This window comes from Sorex fumeus, unplaced genomic scaffold (assembly GCF_029834395.1).
Source record: "Sorex fumeus unplaced genomic scaffold, SorFum_2.1 ptg000184l, whole genome shotgun sequence".
Taxonomy (NCBI): domain Eukaryota; kingdom Metazoa; phylum Chordata; class Mammalia; order Eulipotyphla; family Soricidae; genus Sorex; species Sorex fumeus.
The window spans coordinates 2,041,738-2,050,743 of NW_026606241.1; the positions used below are offsets into that span (position 1 = coordinate 2,041,738).

At 46.7% G+C, this 9,006-nt stretch overlaps 1 long non-coding RNA gene across 1 annotated transcript in view; it reads left to right on the forward strand.

The window, feature by feature from the left end:
• The window catches only part of LOC130017272 (uncharacterized), a 546,772-nt gene extending 541,772 nt beyond the window's left edge, over positions 1 to 5,000 (forward strand). The window contains exons 3-4 of the long non-coding RNA XR_008791371.1: positions 4,289 to 4,314; positions 4,986 to 5,000. This is a non-coding gene — a long non-coding RNA (uncharacterized LOC130017272). The remainder of the gene's footprint in view (positions 1 to 4,288; positions 4,315 to 4,985) is intronic.
• The last annotated feature ends 4,006 nt before the right edge of the window (positions 5,001 to 9,006 follow it).

Here is a 9,006-nt window from a genome sequence, read left to right on the forward strand (position 1 = left end):
TTGAGCTGATCTCTCTTTCTGAGTCAAAGTTTTGTCCGAGAAATTTCTCTTCAGGGAAGGGCTTTACATCCTCTGATTGTACAACCACATCTCTGTGTATTTGCTACCCCTAACTCTGTGGGATGGGGAATAAAGCCTGTGGGAGTTGGGTGAAGAGAGGGATAAAGAGCAGTGGGAGACTAGTATAGGTGCGCAGGAGAATGGAAGAAACAGCAACTGATCACTGTGAGTCCACCAAGTAAAATGTGCGGGTGCAGTCAGTCCACAGAGTAAAATGGGGGTCCCTTCCCAACAGAGACAGAGAGACAGGGAGACAGAAAACCACACCGTAAGTGAAAATGCCCCGTTTAATGCAGAACAGCTACCATACTTATAGAAAATCTGAGGGGGTGTGAGATAAGGACATAGGAGTTACTGATCATTTATGCAAATAAACATTTGGCAGAGGAAATTCCCATTGGGAGAGTCACCCAAGGAGACACTCTGTCTCCCAGGGACATCTACATTGCTTTTATCTTTTCATCTAGTTGTATAAGTTATCAATACTTGCAGATGTTTGGATAAACACAGTAAGAAACAAAGATCCCAACACTTAGTTCTCTGGGCTTTGAGAGCAAATAAGGATTTTAACACTTAATTCTCTGGGCTATGAGAGCAAGCAAGGTTTTACTGTAAATCCCAGACTAAGACCTCAGGCAACTTTGGCTTGTCCTTCCCCATGGGGCTCCTGTCTCTTAAGCTGTAACAGTTTGAATCAAGACCATGCATTTCTGCTTTCTACAATGTTCCATTTGGATACCAGGGTAGTTTTGCCACTTGTTCCAGGTCCATCCAAGTCCCAAGGCAGAACCTCCCTTTTGGGGTGTTAGGAAATACAGCAACTGAAGCATGAGTCAAGTAATGATGACCAAGCAATTATGCCCAGGGGTAGATAACTTCAGAGTCAATCAACTCCCAAATATTAGGAGCACAGCATTGATGTCTTTCTGCATTAACCATAGACAATGTTGTGTAGTAAAAACATAAAAAGCTATAGGGGAAACAGAAAAGCGGGCACAAATACACAGCACTTCAACTACAAAGCAGTACAAATATGAAGCTGAGAATTAAGAGAAAGTTATGGTTCATAAGTAATCAAGACTGACTTGGGGAACTGAGACAATGAGAGGTAAAATACAATGAAACGGTTAAAGATAAACTTTAACTACATTAGGGATGTAAGCAAGGACATGATAAGCTTCTCTGGGAGGAGCAAATGTGGAAATTCACAGATGAAACCTAAAACATTGTTAATATCCAGCAGATCACCAAGAGCCTGGCCCCTGTTTCCTTCTTCGATCCTCTGTCACCCTTCACCGGCCAGGGTGGGGCGATCAATCATTGCCACCAAATGCACGCAGCTCATGCCCATACATTATTTGAACACAACTCTCAGTACTCAGTGTAACAGTCGAGTTTTGCCCTGATCAGGGAGAGATGAAGAGTCGGGGTGCAATTTTCAACTTGATTTTAGGGTACAGAAATTCTACATGTTAGAAAAAACAACAACAATGTGGAGTCAGAGAGATAGTAAGCTAGGAGGGGCGCTTCCCTTGCTGACGCAGATTGATACTCGGCATCTCACGTGACCCCGAAAGATGATAAAAAAAAACGCAGAGTGCTGCTCCTGAAGTAACCCCGAGCTTCCATAGATGTGCTCAAAATACAACCAAAAATAGCCCAAAATTCAATTTTCACTTGCAAACCGCAACCACCCCTAGATCCTCACACACAGGATGGCCCTGGACATCAGGGCTACTATTGAATAGTGACCGAGGGCTACAGTGTCATTTGCCATTGGGGAGCTTCCCCTCTGCCCCTCTAAAATTAACAGTCCTTTTTATAGTTTTGGAGGCACCACCGACGATATGGACGAGAAACTTCTGACTCTGCGCTCAGGCACCCGTCCTGGTGGAGCTCGGAGATCAAACTTGGTGCGCCAGATGGAAAGCAAACGCCCTAATCGCTGTGCTATCTCTTCCGTCCTCTAAGAGAATCTGCAGGTTTTGCAGCATTGAGGTTCGGGCCAAAGCGTCCAGGACAGCGCCCAGCGCAGTCCCGTGCTGGGAGGGTCAGGACGGCCCAGTCCCCACGCTCTGCAGCCCCGGCGCTCACCCCCGCGCCCACCTGCCACTGCCCCACGGCGGAGCTGCAGGGGATCCACAGAACCACGCACTCACACCCGCGACCCCTGCGCCCCGGCACAGCCCCCACTGCACTCACCAAAGCTCCGCGTCACCCACCAAACCCCATCACGCCTCAGGAACCGCCAGGATATCGGGAAACGGCTGAAAAAGCGGCCTCCAAGGTGGCTTGGCCCCGCCCCTCTGTGCAGAGACCTGGAGGCGCCGGGAGGCCGCTAGCGTGCTGCCACGAAACCAGCCTTCACAGACCCCTTCCACGCGGGACAGCCACTTCGCCCCTCATCTGCAGTAAGAAATGGAGGCTGATCAAGCTTCTTGCAGGCAAACATCTAAATGCCCTGCTGTGATGTCACTTCCGGTTCTCCTAGCAGCCTTAAAGAGCCAGACACCAGCTGTGCAGAGAACAACTAGGAAAATGCAGGTAAATGTGTAAGGCTGGCTGGCTGGCTGGCTGGAGTGATAGCACAGTGGATAGGGTGTTTGCCTTGCACACAGCTGGCCCAGGTTCAATCATCTGCATTCTATATAGTCTCCCAAGCAGGGCCAGGCATGCAGAAGAGCCAGGAGTAACCCTTGAGCACCTCTGGATGTGACCAAAAAGAAAAAATAAAGTGCAATGTAGTGGAATGGGCTCACATGAAGGAGTGAAGAAGAGGTAGCTTCAGTGTTCAGTCACAAAGTGGGGGTCTGGAGATAGAAGTCACCTAATCCTGTATTGCACCCTTACTCTGAAGCCAGCCATGGAGATGCAGATAGAAACTTATCTCATAACAACCCAGAGAGCCGGAGAGACAGTGGAACAGGAGGAAAGGCTTCTACTTCTTAACAACACAAGAGCAGTGGACTCATGCTCATAAGGAAAACCCCAGGAGGCAGTTTCAGAAACAATATTTCAAACCAACAGTGCCTGAGGGGTAGTACAGTGGGTTGCCCACATGCCTTGAACTCGGTCAACCGGAGTTCAGTCCCTGACATCCCCAATAGTGGCCGGGAACCACCAGGAGTAACCCTTAAGTACTGTCAGATTTCCCCCAAAACGAAAATACATAATTAAGTACATAAAACACAGCATACAGACCAACCCCCATCATGGAGGTGTGCATGGGGCTTAAGGCAGCAAACCACACTGGTCACTTTGCAGCCTGGCTTGGCCTTTTGCACAGATCTACGTGGTGTTTACCATTTTGGTGAATATTAGATTATTAGGATTTTACTGCTTCCAAAGTAAAAGTCTCAAAACTTTTATCCTCAATGTTTGTGTACAGCGAATGGAAACCTGAATACAAGGAGTGCAGATATGCTACAGCAAATGGAGTGCTTTCTTGCATGTGGCTGACCTGGACAAAATTATGGACAGCACAGCGGGATGTGGCTCCCAGAACAGAACACAGAAAGGCCTGAATAATGGAGGTTTGGCTGTCTATTCAATGTCAAAAGGGTTCACTGCATCATCGTGGTTGATGATCCCCTGCAAACCTGACTTCTGAGCCAAGCCAGAGTCACAGCAAAGAATAAAACCATGGTGAGTCTTGACAGTATCCAGCAAAATGCAATTTTGTACCTATTTAATTCGTATTTATTTCCATCCACCTTGCTCTATCACTAAGAACCATTATTTACCAGTTAACTTACTGGGAAGACCAAATGCCAGGACAATGCCATAACCATGGTCCAGGTGATAATCAGCAAGTACATTTCACTTATGGTATTAGTATCACAGGAAGCTTTCACATATACCAGGATTATTTACCTCCTTACTGTACATTTGTATCAATCCCCCACCCCCTTGTTGAAAATAAAATTGTTTTACCTAAGGTTCATTTTCTGACTCCGGCCATTGTAATTATGGAAGTGATTGATCCAGAATAACTTTTTTTTCATTTTTTATAATGTATTTATATATATAAATATATAAAATATACATATAATATATGGAGTATTTGTGGGCTGGAGCGATAGCACAGCGGTAGGGCATTTGCCTTGCACGCAGTCAACATGGCCGACCCGAGTTCGATTCCTCCAGAGATGTGATTCATCTCTGTCAGTGCAAGGCATTCCGGGGTGAAGCCTTCAGTGATCTCCTGGCTGGAAGGAGGAGCTCTGAGACATGGGAGGAGAGGCGTGTGTGCAGGTGAGTGTCTGAGGACCCTTCCTGGCAGAGTTCTGGGCACTATGGGGGTACGCTGAGTGCAAGTGAAAAACGCTGCTGACCCCGGGAGCCTCGAACTCCTGGATCCAGGCCTCTGTGCTGTGCTCACACTGCTCTTCACTTGTCTGGACTCTCCCTCAATTATGATCCTGCACTTTAGTTTCTTGGCGTTGTTATCATTTATCCTGATGTGTTGGTACATACGATTCACAGCCCTTGGTGTCCCGCCCCTCCACCCCCCGCCCCCAGTCTGTACATTAGCAGCCTGGCTGCACAGCCTACATTGGTCGGGTGCTTGCAAAATATCTTTCGCCTTTTTCTGTAAATAGTGAATGAGTGATCCCGTAACAAAGCTAGTTTGGGCCTGAGTAATAGTATAGTGAGGACTGTGCTTACCGTGCACTTGGCCGACCTTGTACAATAACATGCATCCCATAAGTGTCCTGAACATCACAAGGTCTGGTCACAAAGTAAAACCTGAACATCTTGTGTGGATTGACATGCTGCTCACACCCATCATCTAATCAGATCTTCTGTTTGCTATGGGCCTGTTTGGATTGTGAGAACCAAGGAGATGTCCTCCACCCACACTGCCTCATTCAACTACATTTCTTTCAATGAATTCTTACACTGTGTATTGTATTTGATTTCAGAACTCAAACCGCAGATTCAGGATTTGACACTGCAGCAATTTGATATGGGAATGGTGTCATTGAGAATGAGTGAGCTGGTAAAATTTGGAACAGATATTATGCCGACAGGATACTCGGTGGACCAAGAGTGTGATCTTTAAAGTGGAGGGCTGGACACTACAGAGAAGAAATCTAGAGCCTACTGCTTGGTGTTGAGGCCCTTAGCTTCACTGGGTGGTGAAATCACTGCTCAAAACCTAAATAAATTTCTATTTTTTTCCTGAATCAAAAACTTAATATTTCATTTGATTGAACCTGGAAAATTGTTTCAAAATAACTATTTTGGGGCAGGAGCAGTAGTACAGTGGGTAATGACCCTATGGGGTGACAGGCGCCCACTGCTGATCTTGGATTTTGTTTTGTTTTGGGTGATTTTGAAGAGGATGAGCCACACCTAGTGATTCTCAAGGGTTACTCCTAGTTCTGCATTCCAGCATTGCACCTGGTATTGCTTGGGGGACCTGTGAAATGGCTGCGGCCACCAGCCCTAACCATTGCCCCTGGCCTGATATTCTTCTTGTTCCTCCATTATGCTGCTTTGTTTTCTTCCGTATTTATTTTTGTGCCACATTGGAGGCGCTCAGGACTTCATTTTGGCTCAGTCCTCTGGGTTCACAACTGATGTCATCAGTACCCCTGGGATGTGCGGGCCCCATAAGTGCTCTGGCAGCTACAGTGACTCAGTCCCAGGACGTGTGTTTCACCTCTTTTGTCTTTTCTGCTCTGGAGAGCCTTGCCTGCTGTGTCACACAGTCACATTCACACGATGTTGTGCACAATTCCAGGGATGCTCCAGTCCCAGGGAGATGGAGCAGAGAATCTTTGGGACTGAGTCACTACTTTCCGAGACAGATTTGTGACAAACCTGAACCAGGATTTCTGAGTCCTACAGGCACATATGTTACACAGAGTTCTGAGTACCTCGCTGAACATTGAGTTTCCCTTTTCATTCCTAGGACAAGAGTTGTGTGTATGGGGAATGCTTAGTATTTGGGGCCACATCTAGGATCACTTTATTGGTCTCTCTGAGTTTGTTTTCAGTTGTTACTCTTCAGTGCTCACTGGACTAGTGGTGCTGTTTTTGGCCCTGGGGTGTCTGTGTGTAAGGCTGACACCTAACAGGAACTTTGTACTATAGAATTCTCACATTTTATCAGATCCAGCTTCCGTAGAATGATTTCTGGGGCCTGTCAGTCAGGAATTTTGAGTGGAGGCTCGTTCTTCCTGAGAGGAGACACCCTGAGCTGAATGCTTCTAGGTTCCTGGTGGTTTCCTACTCACTGCCAAGGGAATAGGCTGGTGATGGACCCTAACTCCTGCTCCTGTATGTCTCCTGACTGAGGATGCGGTGACCTTTACTTAGGTGGCCATAACCCTCACCCCCGGAGTGGATGTGCTTGGCCATATATGAGAGAAATCTTTATAGGGACGTGATACTGGAGACCTATGAACATCTGCGGGCCATCAGTGAGAGCTGCGTGGGATCGTGTGCCAGGAGAGACCTGTAAGACATCTTGAGGACTGGACAGGGGCTGTGTTGCCATTACTCTGACAGCCAGGATATTTGACAGCTGTGCATTTCGCTGTTTCTCTACGTCCTTTCCTTTTCTCTGTTTTTGTTATTGGGCAACACCTCATGATGCTCAGGGGTTACCAAGGCCCTTTATTCAGTAATGACTTTAGGTGGGCTTTGGGGTCAAACTGAGATACAGGGCATTGAACCAGATCAACCACATGCCAGCGAAGCATCCTCCACATTGTACTGTCGCTCAAGCTCCTGTAAAAGGGTCCTTCCATTGCTAAATTAACTTCTTGTACTACCCTTCACTTCAATGCGTTTGCTTTGGTTTTGTTTTGGGGCCACAGTCCACATTCCTTCTAGCTCTGTGATGAAGGATCGCTCATAGCAGTGCTCAGGGGACCTTGGCTGTGCTGTGGATTTACCTGGTCAGCAGCTTACAAGGCTGGTACCTTAATCTTTGTACTACTGCCCCAGACCTGCAACTTCATTTATTACTTTTTTTTTTGTTTTGACTTGGTTTGCGTGCTAAACCCGGTAATGCTCAGAGATTATGCCTGGTTATTATTGAGGAATTTCTCCCGACAGTGCTCTGGAATCCATATGGATGCCAGGGATAAAAACTGTATGTGTGTATCAGGCACTTGCCCACCATGCTGGACTATCACTCCAGCCACTAGTTCATTTCTTTCTTAGAGCCTCACCCCATCAGTCGCTGCTCTATTTCACTACTTGGGGTCACTTCCATTAGTTCATGGGAGACTTCAGAAGGACCCAAATTTCACTCTTGAAATGAAACTTGGGTCTTATGTCCCTGATATCCACCAATCAGAGGCATATGGGAAGTGGAAATTCTGTTCATGCCTTTTATGTAATTTCACTTCTTTTATTAGGACACATGGAGTTGTCCTAGTAAGTTGTCACTTTTTTCCTTGTCACTAATCCATACATTGTCTCTGTGGAAGCAGGGCATTCTAAGGTGGAGTCTGGGTGATCTTCTGGCTGGAAGGAGGAGCCCTGAAGTCGGGGAGGAGAAGCGTGTGTGTGGGTGTGTGTCTGAGAACAATCCCTGGCTCGAGCCCTGGGCACCGTGTGGGTGCCGAGTGTGTGTGTGAAACGTGCTGCTGACCCCGGGAGCCTCAGGCTCCTGGATCCAGGCATCTGTGCTGCCTCATGCTGCTATTCCCTCCCCAGGACTCTCAATCACAGAATAATCCTCACTTTGCTTTCTTGGCTTTGTCACCTCATGTGTCAGGAGTGCAGAATCACGCAATGGTTTCTTGGTGCTCAGTCCCCCTGCCTTATCAGCCTGGCTGTACAGCCTGCAATGTCAGGTCTCTTTCCAGGCACAGCTGGATGCTCTGCCCTCACTGTCATGCTTATCTTTTTTTTTCTTTTTGGGTCACACCTGGCCATGCTTTAGGGTTAGTCCCAGCTCTGCACTCGGGAATTGTTCCTGTCAGTGTTCAGGGGACAATAATGGATGCTGGGATTCAAACCCGGGTCAGTCACGTGCAAGACAAATGACTTACCCACTGTGGTATCAGTCCAGCCCTGTCATGTTATCTTTGCCATCGGATAATTAGCATGGCTTTTCATAATATCAACAAAATGATTTTGTTTTTGTTTTGGGCCTGAAATACTCAGCTGTTTTTCCTGGTTGTTCACAGGGGTTAACTTTGGTGGTGCTCAGGGATCAGCCCCTGTCAGCCTCTTAGAAGGCAAATGCCCTAACTGCTGTTTTCTTCTACCCACTAAGGAATATTTTTGAATTTATGTTTAAATATTGAATGAGGGGGCACATAACAAAGCTAAATGGAGCTGAGAGATAGTACACACAAGTGTGCTTCCCTTGCACAGAGCCAACCCAGGTTGAATCTGGACATCACATATGTTCCCCCAGTCATCACTGTGTCTGGTCAAAAATGAAAACTCAGAAAGCTAATTTGGGGATTGTCAAGCTGCTCACGGCGATTCCCTCAATGGACCTCCCTTTGCTGTGGGCCTCTGTGGACTGCGAGAACCATGGAGATGTTCTCCACCTGCTCAACCTCATCTAATTATGCTCCATTTAATAAATTCTTTTTTTTTCTTTTTGATTCACACTTGGCAATGCACAGGGGTTACTCCTGGCTCTGCACTCAGGAATTATTCCTGGTAGTGCTCAGGAGATCATATGTGATGCTGGGAATCAAATACGTGTTCGCCGCTTGCAAGGCAAACACCCAACCCACTGTGCTATCGCTCTAGCCCCGCATTCAATGAATTCTTACATTGCATTTTTTGTTTAATTTCAGAACCTATCCCCGGTATGTGTGGTTGAAGAATCTGCTCTACCTGCTTTACTATCTTTTAGCGCCTAACTTTATATTTTTATGCATCCAATTTTGTTTTGTTTTGTTTCATTTTTCGGCCATGCCGTGATATTAGGGGTGACTCTGGGTTCTGCACTCACATATCACT